Consider the following 10,235-nt stretch of genomic DNA (forward strand, 5'->3'; position numbering starts at 1 on the left):
CCAGAAAATTCCAAATAGAGACACAAAATTGTGGACATAACTGAAAAATGAATGAACAACAAAAGTCCCTTGAGTCCATATCTTTAGAAGAGAACAAATAAAATGTCAAATCCAGAGAATGCATTCTAAATGCTAATCAGCCTTTGGGGGTAAGAGGGAAGGTGATTCTGGTTTCTACCATAAGAATGTCATATACTACCTGAGACTCAATGATCTCTGTCTATCTCTGTCTGTCTCTGTCTGTCTGTCTGTCTGTCTGTCTGTCTCTTTCTCATATATATATATAGATAGAGATAGAGATAGAGATAGAGAGAGAGAGAGATAGAGAGAGAGATAGACATAGAGATAGAGATAGAGATAGAGATAGATAGAGATAAAGATAGAGATGGAGATAGAGATAGAGATAGATAGAGATAGAGATATATATAGAGAGAGATGATAGAGATAGAGATGATAGATTATAGAGATATAGATAATATAGATATAGATATAGATGATATAGATGTAGATGTAGATGTAGATATAGATATAGATATAGATATAGATATAGATATAGATATAGATATAGATATAGATATAGATATAGATATAGATATAGATATAGATATAGATGATATAGATACAGATGATACACATAGATATCAATGTATTTAGAGTCCTGCTTATCAAGGTTAAGTGATTTACCCAAGATGAAAATGTGATCTTTTCATGAAAATAGAAGATAAAATTATTGACTGAGACAGAAGGGCCTTGAGGACAAAACTGAAGGTGTAGAATTGCTGTTGGGAGGATGAAATAATTGACTATTTGGTAATGCATTAAAGAATATCAAGAAAATATTCCAATGGAAAACTTGTACATAACCCTGGCTCCTCCTGGTACTATGTCTTCCTTGTTCTGTTACTATATGTTATTTGACCTAGCCTGAAGTTGGCACAGGGATCCATGACATTACTTTACCTGATTTTATCCTATCTAGGAAAAAGTGGCTCTTGTCAGTAAATTCCCTTAAATAATCCAATGCATCTAACTAGCCCTAGTCAAACTTATTAGTAAACAAGCTAGTATGAGTTCCTCTCTTCTTAGCATCTCAATATTCTTTCAGGGGGTATGTCTCCTTATCATTGACCTAATTAGGGCAGAAGAGTCCACCCCATTAAATTTAGCATAGTCAACAGAATAGTTTTCTGAGTCACACCATTTTCTTCTCCATAAGAATTCAAGATTAAATGATTTGCCTAGGAACTCAGAGATATTGAATATTTGAGACTGAATTTTATTTAAATATTTCTGAGTCCCATAGATCATGTTCTCATTCTGGACTGTTGTTATATAAATGATAAGCCACTCTAGTACCTTTGCCAAGAAAAGGGATCAAGAAAACTCTAACATGACTGAACAACTGTACAATGGCATCAGCAGTAAAGCAACAACTCATATAACATCTACTGATTTTTCACTTTAGCCAGAGTAACATCCAGGCAACAGGCATAAGACAAGCCCATTCTTATTTTGGTGTTCAAAATCATACTGGTGGAACTGGCAAGGACTTAGATAGTATTGGAGCAGGCTAATGAAGAGATGAAGAAGGACTTTGTTGAAGAATAATTTAAAAAAATAATTGTTAACTCACATTACTAAATTACTAAAACAGTGTGTTATGGTATTAAGAGGATGGATTTGGAATTAGGAGATGTAGATTTAGATTCTGACTCTTAGACTTATTAGCTGAGTGAACCTGGGAAAGTTAGTTTTCAGAAATTTCAGTTTCTTTATCTCTAAAATGGGGAAAATAATTGTTTAGGATCTTTGCTTATTTAGAGGGTGAAAAAATATTTTTAGGAAAAAAGATAGTTGGAAAAATGAAAGAAAGAGTGACCTAGTTCATCCCGTATAATTAGTCAGAAGTCAATGATATAGTCTTGAATCTAGTGTAATGGACAGAACACTATTGATGCCAGAAAACATAAATCTAAAAACTAACTATACTACTTATAGTGCTATCAAGTCTCTGCCTTTACAGTTAAAGGAACTGGTTTCAAATGCTGCCTCTCATGTTAATTGCAAATTTGACTTTGGGTAAGTGACTGCAACTCCCAGGGGTAGGACAATTGGCCATTAGCTCCTTTTCAGTTCGAAATGTATGCCCTATTACCTACTACTTTCTGGGAATCTAGTTCTCTTTTTCATAAAATAGAAGAATTGGAGTAAATGACATCTAAGACTTTTCTATAGTAGTTTGGAATGTACACAGAAACAATTAAACTAAGATTAAAACTAGCCTCATGTGTAGGCCAAGTCCCACAAGTAGTTATTAAGTGCTCATCATTTCTCAGACAATTTGTTCTGTGTTGGGGATATAACAATAAACACAAAACCAGGCAAAGAAATAAAAATATAATTTCTGCTTTCAAGAAAATCAGACTCTATTGGCAGCAGCATAAATGATAGATGGTATGTAGGATAGAAATTGCCCAGATTAGGGCAGATCAGGAATGGCTTCATGCAGTAACTAAGACAATGAGACTTGAAAGAAGATTGTCAGGATGGGAGATAGAGATGAGGTTGGAGATACTTGGGGTCAGAGGCAATCATTTAAAATGCACAGAGTGTACCTGGGTGCTCCTGGTACTGTGTCTTCCTTTTTCTGTTTCTATATATTATTTGACCTAGCCTGAAGTTGGCACTGGGATCCATGATATTACTTTGTCTGATTTTATCCTATCTAGGATAAAAGGGTTTCTTGTGAGTAAATTCCCTTAAACAATCCAATGCGTCTAACTAGCCCTAATCAAACTTATTAGTAAACAAGCTAGTATGAGTTCCTTTTTTCTCAGCATCTCAATGCTAAGGAAGATGGAGGAATATGAAACATCTTTCTCTTTCCAGACCCTATACATTTTCTCCTGTAGGGTCGCAATGCTCACAGATTGGAATTGAAAAATGTTTTAGCAGAATTGTACACTGCTTTGGAGTTGGAATGAATATTTTTAAATGTGAAAAATTATTGTTATTTTTATTACAAGAAAATGGAATTTATAAGTATTTTTAAAAGATGGTTCAAAATTACATTAACAATTAATGGTAGGACTGACATTGAACTTAAAACTATCTAACTCTAAGCATGTTTAATAGCATTTAATCATGGAAATTCAGTATTTGAAGGGAACTCACAGTCCATTCAGTCTAACATATACCTGAACATGAATAGACTTGAATACATATGACAAGTGGTCATCCAAGCTTTGCATGAAGCCCTCTAAGGAGTAAGAACCTAATACTTAGTGAACCAGATCATTTGACTTAGGTATTTCTAATCTTTGAGGGAAAAAAGAATCCTAACATCAAACCTAGAACCATTCTACTATATCGTCAACATGAAAGCCTTTAAAATAATAAAAGAGAACTCTCATGTTTGATTAAATTTTCTCTTTTTCATGATAAATACTCTACACTTCTTTGACTATTCCTAATATGGCATCAACCTGATACTTTTCACCATCTTGATTAACCTTCTTAGAAGATTCTCTAGCTAATCAATACCCTTTTTTTGAAAAAATGGTACCTAGAACTGAGCACACTTTTTTTTAGATTTATTAATGGTGGGGAAATTACAGAAGCATTCTTCCCTTTTTTCCTGACACCTTGCGTTTCATAAGAAAGCTAAATAACTCACATACTTTACTCGCTACTATGTCAGTGTTGACATTTATTTTGAAAAAGACTCAGATCCTTAATTTTCATTTTTGTACAATTGATTTTTTATACATTACTAAAATATTCTCCCCCCCAAAAAATATATATAGACCCTCATGAGAAATAAAGTCAAAGAAAGAGAAAAAATGTGTTTCAGTCTGTGTTCCAACACCACCAGCTCTGTCTCCAGTGGATCACATTCTTTATGATAAACCCATCACAAAAGCTATTTCTATATTTTTCCACCATTTCCATTGCTGATTGCAACTCCCTCCATCCATACCTCTCCACTACCATATACTATTTTTTCTCTCTTCTTTCACTCTGTCCCTCTTTTAAAATGTGCTGTAGGGTAGCTGAATGGCACAGTGGACTGATCACTGGCCCAGGGGCCAAGAGGCCTCAAGCTCACATACCACCCCTGAGACCCAGCAACCACCTGACCCCATGGTCTCAGACAGACCACCCAATCCCAGCCCCTTGCAAGAAGAAAAGAAAATGTGTTACATCTGACCACTCTCCCCCAGGATCAATGCCCTCCTCCACCATTCATATCCCCCCTTTCCCCTTGTCCCCTTTTTACTCTAGATGTCTATACCCCATTGAGTGTATGTGCTGTTTCCTCTCTGAGCCACCTCTGATGAGAGCAAAGGTTCCTTCATTCCCCCTTGCCTTCCCCCTTCCATATCATTGCAATAGCTCATTGCAATAAAAAAAAATATATATTTTATATGAAATATCTTAGCCTATTCCACATCTTTCTCTTACTCTCAGTACATTTCTCTTTTAGCCATTGACTCCATTTTTACAATATATTACACCTTCAAATTCAGCTCTCTCTCCTGTGCTTCATCTATAAAAGCTCCTCCTACCTGCTCTATTAGATGAGAAGTTTTATATAAATATTATCAGTATCATTTTTCTATGCAGGAATGTATACAGTTCATCATCATTAAGTCCCTCATATTTTACCCTTCTCCTCTGCTCTCTATGCTTCACCTGAGTCCTGTATTTGAAAGTCAAACTTTCTTTTCAGCTCTGGTTGTTTTAACAAGAACAATTGAAATTCCTCTGGTTCATTGAAAATCCATCTTTTTGCCTGGAAGAGATTGTTCACTTTTGCTGGATAGTTGATTTTCAGTTGCATTCTGAGCTCTTTTGCTTTCTGGAATATTATATTCCAAGCCCTATGAGCCCTTAATGTAGTTGCTGCTAAGTCCTGTGTGGTCCTGACTGCAACCCCACAATATTTCAATTGTGTCCTTCTGGCTACTTGTAATATTTTCTCTTTGACTTGGGAGTGCTGGAACTTGACTATAATATTCCTGGGTGTTGTTTGTTTGGATCTCTTTCCAGGGGAGATCAGTGGATTCTCTCAATTTCTATTTTTCCCTCTGCTTCTAATATATGTGGACAATTTTCCTGTAGGAATTCTTTAAAAATGATGTCTAGGCTCTTTTCTTGGTCATGACTTTCAGGTATCCCAATAATTTTTAAATTATCTTTCCTGAATTTGTTTTCCAGATCAGTTGTTTTTTCGATGAGATGTTTTACATTTTCTTCTAATTTTTCATTCTATTGGTGTCGAAGTATTGTATCTTGATTTCTTGTAAAGTCATCAGCTTCCTTTAGCTCCATTTTACATCTGAGGGATTTGTTTTCCTCAGAGAGCTTTCTTATCTCATTTTCCATCTGGCCAATTCTGCTTTTCAAAGCATTCTTCTCCTTAATAACTTTTTGAACTGTTTTATCCATTTGACCTATGCTGGTTTTTAACATGTTATTTTCTTCAGCATTTTTTGGTATCTCCTTGACTAAGCTGCTGACTTCTTTTTCATGCTTTTCCTGCATCTCTCTCATTTCTTGTCTCAGTTTTTCCTTCTGTCTCCTTTACCTGATTTTCAAAATCTTTTTTGAGCTCTATCACGGCCTGAGCCCAACTTCCATTTTTCTTGGAGTCTTTAGATACAGGAGCTTCACACACTGAGATCCTTGTGGGGGAGGGTCCCAATAATGCTCAAAAGCTCAGGAAACACCACAAAAACCAGGCACAGAGTGGAGAAATGGGTAAACAGAGAAAAAAGGGGAACACATTGAGAAATACATTGTCTATGATCCCAAGAATGATCAAAATACTCAGCCTGAAAATGAGAAAGTATAAGACTCAGGTCTTTTAAAATTAAATTTCTAAGATACCATTGCCAATCTAATTCAGATCACAGTGTAGGACTTTATACTTGTTTCTTATAAATTTAATCTTATTCCATTCATATAATTTTTCTAGTCTTTCTTAGACTTCTGAATTGGTTATATAATGGTTTAGGTACCCTTGGGAGATTTTATATGAAAATTATGTAAGAATTCCATGCCCATTTTTATTCAAGTCATTTGCAACAATGGCAGAAATTATCCACTATGAAAGTTATAACATTGGAGGCCTTCAGTAGACAATAGACAGCATACTATAACTTGACTTGAGCAAATGTCAACCCTTTGGGTTGTCCTCTTTAAGTTAAAAAAAATTGATTTGTGATCATCTTGATATTGATTTTTTCTCCAACAATAAGTATTCCAACTATTCCATATTTGTCTATCCTATGGGATTTTTATTCATGTTCTCTAATATATTTCCCATATGAACTCTCCTAGAAGTGATGAAACTCTCATCTTTTTATCCTAAAATAACATGTATTCTAGTGAAACACTGGCTATGTATCCCCTTTATAATATACAGATAGAAATGTTTCTCTTGCTAGGGAGAATTAGACAGAACCTGAAGATCTTCCTTTACTGCTAGCTCAATCTTGATGAGAAGGGCATTGTGTGACTGTGAAGGAAAAGGAGAAGGTGAAGGATGATATTGGCCATTGACTATCAAATAGTCTGTATAAAAATTTTAAAAGTTGTCTTTTATCTTTGGAATGTATATTTCTAAAGACTTAAAATGAAAATAAACCTAAACTTCATGAAGATTCCTTCAGGGCTATCAGTAGAATGATTAGACAGAATATGAAGAGTTGATAAAAAGATGAGGAGCTGATATACAAATGACATCATTAAAATTTTTCTTTCATAGAGATAACAATGCATTCAATCTATCTAAATGAAGAACCAAAAAAAAGGAGGGGAGGGTAATGAGAGAAAGATAGAAAAAATTAGACAAAGAGAGGTTAAAAGAACATTACTATCAGAGGAACAGAGGCTTTCCAATACTAATTAATTCAATGCATGTCTTAGAATGCCATTGAGAACAATTAAGACTCATTCATAGTAGTCTTGACTTCAAGTCCAAGGGTTCTCTATTCTAGCATGCTCTCTCTAAATTCAAATATGTACAAAGTATAGAAAGCATTCTGCACTATTCCAAGCTTGCTTTAGTATCAATTAATGAATTAGTCATTTGATATTTAAGGAGTCACTTCTCCCTGGACCTCAATTTTGTACTACTAGGCAAGCTTCAAGAACCTTTATAATTCTTCAATTCATTGATTCTATGAGTGAATTTGTTTTTGTGTGTGTGTTTCTGTGTTGTGTTTTTGGGTACACATGCATGTGTTTCACAGGCACCTCATAAGCACATAGTAATGTCTTCTCCATTTTGGGGGGAAGTTGTTGATAGAAGAAGAAGGGGTATGACTAGAGCTGATTCTCAATATTTTATTTTGAGTTTTCTCTAGAACTGAGAAAGTTGTATCCAAGAATTTAGCCATTTTTGTATATTTTTACATGTCTGTGTTTAGATGATAGAGTCTATAAGATTAAGAAATGACAATCTGAAACACACACACACACACACACATACACACACACACAAAATTCCCAATATTTTGAATAAGAATAAAAAATGTCAGTGTGCTTTAATTGATTCAGACTACATTTGGAGACAAAAGTCCTTCATGCATTTACAGATATTTTTACTATCATATTTGTCAGGATTTTTATGTCTAATGGGTTTCAATTTGCTTCTTGGTAAAATAAACAGATGTCTCTCCTTGTTGCTTAAGGTTGAAGGAAAATATTCTGTGAAATGCAAAGAGTAATATTATATGATTTTTTATTCATTTCTCTTGTTTCCACTTCTATCAGAAGACCACCAAAACCCAGAGAAATGACAAATCAAAATGGCAACACCACAGTAACTGAATTTATTCTCCTTGAACTCACAGATTGTCCTGAACTACAGCATATTTTATTTGTTCTTTTCCTTGGAATCTACATTCTCACCCTTTTAGGAAACATTGAAATGATCATGTTGATCAAATTTGAGCCCCACCTTCATACTCCCATGTACTTTTTTCTTTCAAACTTGGCTTTTGTAGACTTGTGCTATTCATCCAATGCAACTCCCAAAATGCTGGCAAATTTCTTGTCTGAAAGGAAGGTCATTTCCTTTGCTGTTTGCTTTGTGCAGTGCTATATTTTCATCACTTTGCTGCTCACTGAGTATTACATGTTGGCTGCCATGGCCTATGACAGCTATGTTGCCATCTCTTGCCCACTACACTATAGTGTGAAGATGTCCAGGAGAGTCTGCATCTGCCTGGCCACCTTCCCCTATGTCTACGGCTTCTCTGATGGTCTTCTCCAATCGATCTTAACATTCCGCTTGTCCTTCTGTAGATGCAATGTCATTAACCACTTCTACTGTGCTGACCCCCCTCTCATCAAGCTGTCCTGCTCTGATACCTATGTCAAAGAACATGCCATGTTCATCTCAGCTGGGTTCAACCTCTCCAATTCACTTGCCATTATTCTCATCTCCTAAGCCTTCATCCTAGCAGCCATTCTTCATATTCACTCTGCTGAAGGAAGGTGGAAGGCCTTCTTCACTTGTGTTTCTCACATGATGGCTGTTATATTATTTTATGGAACTCTCTTCTGCATGTATGTAAGACCTCCCACTGATGAAACTGTTGAGGAATCCAAAATCATAGCTGTGTTCTATACTTTTGTGAGTCCTGTGCTGAACCCTCTCATCTATAGTCTGAGAAATAGAGATGTGAAAGCAGCTTTGGGAAATGTGCTCAGGAGGAATCTGATGAAGAATATATCATAATATTCCTTGATCAGAGATTACAATATTCAATTTAATTCACTCAATTCAATGTTATGTATATTTATTAGCTATTACATACTAGTCTAGACTGAGGATATAAAAGCAAAAGCAAAATTACCCTTGCCCTCAAATATCTTATATCCTATTGGGTTGGGGATGAACCATAAGCAGAGATAGCTAACTAGATGGTAATTTGAGGAAGGAGACATTATTAAATTAGAGAGATCAAAAATGCTTCACTGAGTCCTAAAGAAATAGAAATATTTTGAGGGAGTTGAGCAAACTAATTAAAAACAAAAATAATAATAATAAACAGATATCTAGCACTTTGTCACTTATTAAAAATATCATATATTACCTCATTTGATATTTACAACAATCCTGTGAGGTGGATACTAATTTTTCCCATTTTACAGATGAGAAAACTGAAACCAAGAAGTTCTAGGAAAGTAGTTGATGACGGAAGAATGAGCAAGGGTAGCCAGAAGAAAGGGGCAAAAAAAAAAAATCAAACAAAAAAAAAAGGAAAGGGAGAGTAAGTCCCCAGGAGGAGGCATTGAAGAAACTTTTAGAAACTGCAGAAAAAATTAAGAAAAATCCATCAAATTAAAAATCAAGAGTTCATTCTTTGACTTCAATAGGGCAATAACAGCATTAAAATGATAAATTTTCATACCATAGAGCACTGTATTTTGAGGAACCCAGATGCAACTAAGCAGATAAAATATCTAAGGCTTGATGTAAATTCAAGCAATTCAAGTGTCCCCATTGCACCACTAAGAACACCTTATCAATGCTCCATCTTTTGATAATTTCTGAATTGAATCTGTCCTGGTATAAGTCGCTAATTTACTATTACTTTTCTTAATTTTTTGTGCATCATTATGATGGTGGATCAATGAACTTCTCTTTCAAATTGTATTAAAAAGTATTGGACACTAAAGACTGATGAATTGCTTTCTGTGGGGGTGGGGGAGGGAAGTAAGATTGGGGGAAAAATTGTAAAACTCAAAATAAATAAAAATCTTCAATTAAAAAGTATTGGAAAATGTGCTCATGTTCTGTTGGCTTATTGAAAATATCTTTGTGAGAAATCTAATAACAGGACAGATAAAAGGTATCACATGGATCTCTTCCTTTTGGGTCTAAATCTGACTATTGGGATCTTTTACAATTTGTTTCTAGTTTTATTCTTAGGACAAAACAGAATAAGTCCAAGCCATTTTTATATGAAAATCTTCAGATACCTTGAAGATAATGACAATGGCTATACTGTCTTCTCTTCTCCAGAATAAACTTCTCTAGTTGTTTCAACTGATCATTTTTTTAGCATTCTATATAGTGAAAGTCATGTCCGTATTGTGATACCATATTACTCTGTACTCAATAGAAGTGGCAGGACCTTTAACATTTGTTTTGAATTAAAAATAGCTTCCCCCCCCATAATTGTAGCATGTCAGTGTCCTCAACTGTAAAATGTTAA

At 34.8% G+C, this 10,235-nt stretch overlaps 1 pseudogene; it reads left to right on the forward strand.

Moving 5' to 3' along the window:
* Positions 1 to 7,804: 7,804 nt before the first annotated feature.
* Positions 7,805 to 8,752, forward strand: LOC141516812 (olfactory receptor 5M11-like; annotated as a pseudogene).
* The last annotated feature ends 1,483 nt before the right edge of the window (positions 8,753 to 10,235 follow it).

This window comes from Macrotis lagotis, chromosome 3 (assembly GCF_037893015.1).
Source record: "Macrotis lagotis isolate mMagLag1 chromosome 3, bilby.v1.9.chrom.fasta, whole genome shotgun sequence".
NCBI lineage: Eukaryota > Metazoa > Chordata > Mammalia > Peramelemorphia > Peramelidae > Macrotis > Macrotis lagotis.